We start from the raw sequence: 2837 nt of genomic DNA, 5'->3' as shown, positions 1-2837 counted from the left end.
TAAACTATATATATATAATATATAAATAATATCTATATATATCTTATTATAGCGAATATATATATATCTATATAATAGTATAGCATATTTAGATATATTATCAGTATATCTATTAGATATATATCATAGATTATCTATATATATCTATAGTTATCATATATATATATATATCTATATATCGTTATATAGTCTATATATATATTCTATATATATATAGATATATATATATCTATATATATATATTATATATATATATATATCGTATATATATACTATATATATATATATATATATATATATCTATATATATAGTATATATAGATATATATAGATATATATATACTATATATTATAATCTATATATATATATATAGTATATTATTAATATATCTATATATATATAATATATCTATATAAGTATATATATCTATATATATATATAATACTATATCTATATATATATCTATATAGATATTATCTATATATATATATCTATATATATCTATAGATATCTATATATCTATATATATATATTCTATATATATATCTATATATATACTATATATATATCTATATATATAATATATCTAGATATTACTATATATATATATATATATAATCTATTATTCTATATCTATGATATATCTATATATATATATATATATCTATATATATCTATATCTATATATATCTATATATATATATCTATATAGATATCTATATATATATATATATATATATATCTATATATTATATATATATACTATATATGTATCTATAACTATATATATCTATCTATATATATATATATATATATATATACATATATATATATATATCTATATATATCACAGCGCTGGCAAGCGCGACCGGGGAACAAGCAAAAATGCTGCCAGTGCTGTTATATACGATTACGTAAACCAGAAATACCGGGTTTTCAGAAAAGTGCTTTCCGGACATAGTATAAGCTTGAAACTCTAGGATTTAGTTCTATTCAATTTAACTAGACGATCCTAAAAGTTTCAAGTTTCCTATCTTATAAGGTTCGTGAAATATTACGTCGGAAATATGCAAAAAAATAGCAAAAATTACCGTCAACTTTCAGGTGTTCGATATAGAGTCATGGATAGACGCTTTTTAGCAAAGTTTCAACTCTATAATCTTAGCTTCTGAATGAGCTATATAGCTGTTCGACCTCAGGTTTTGGTAGATTATGTTTTAAATTGTGTATTAGGCTATGTGGGAATGTTTTGCCGGTAATCACGAAGGCTGTAGTCACGTACTTAAGTTTCAAAAGGCATCAAACTGACATCTTTAAGCGAACTTTCAACGTTTATTTCTCATCATCTGAATAATAAGTTATAGACATGTTTGACCTCACATTTTGAAGATATGATTATAAACTAGTTAATCAATACGCTTGCGTAAAAAAAGAGTGATATTTTACCCAAAAACCGATAAATCGGTTGGAACTTTTGACCAGGGAAACGTCTGTCTATATCCGAACATAACTTGACAACAAAACGTTTACCCGATTGAGCGGTTTAAAGAATTGATATAAAAATTTTAAACCGGGTGTCGCCGGTCGCTTGCTTTTGACATTACCCATACTCATAAAAACAAAAAAATTCTGGGTACCGTACCTACAACTATAACGTTAAATAATAAAATAGCATACACGCCAACCTTTGATCACAGCGCTGGCAATCGCGACCGGGGAACAAGCAAAAATGCTGCCAGTGCTGTGATCAAAGGTTGGATGTGTATGCTATTTTATTATTTAACGTTATAGTTGTAGGTACGTTACCCAGAATTTTTTTGTTTTATGACTATGGGTAATGTCAAAAGCAAGCGACCGGCGACACCCGGTTAAAATTCTTATATCAATTCTTTAAACCGATCAATCAGGTAAACGTTTTGTTGTCAAGTTATGTTCGGATATAGACAGACGTTTCCCCGGTCAAAAGTTCCAACCGATTTATCGGTTTTTGGGTAAAAAATATATAGTATCTATATATATCTCTATATATATATATATATATATATCTATGTATATATATATATATATATAGATATTATATATATATGTATATATATATATATATAGTATATATAGTATATATAGATATAGATATATATAATATCTATTATATAGTCTTAGTAATATACTATAGTATATATATATATATAATATATATATCTATATCTATATATATATATTATATCTATATATATATATCTATATATATATAGATATATATATCTATATACATATATATTTATAAGTATACTATATATATATATATATATATATATATCTATCTATATATATATATATATATAATCTATACTATATATATATATCTATATCTATATATATATATAATAGTAATATACTATATATATATAGTATATATTTCTATATATATATATATATATATCTATATATATATAGATAATAGTATATATATACTAATATATCTATATATATATATATATATATATATCTATATAGTATATATATATATATATATAGATATACTATATATATATCTATATATATAGATATATATATATTATATATATTCTATATATTATATATATCTATATATATATATATATATATATATATCTATATATATATCTATAATCTATATATATATAATCTATATATATAGTATAATATATAATCTATATATATATCTATATCTATATATAGTATATATACTATATATATAATGTATATATGATACTATATATATATATATGTATAAAGATTATCCGACATATTTCAGCACTTGGATATATGAAATATAATGGCGCGAGAGAACTATTTA

The sequence above is a fragment of the Palaemon carinicauda genome, chromosome 23 (genome assembly GCF_036898095.1).
Source record: "Palaemon carinicauda isolate YSFRI2023 chromosome 23, ASM3689809v2, whole genome shotgun sequence".
Taxonomy (NCBI): domain Eukaryota; kingdom Metazoa; phylum Arthropoda; class Malacostraca; order Decapoda; family Palaemonidae; genus Palaemon; species Palaemon carinicauda.
This window is presented reverse-complemented; position numbering follows the sequence as displayed.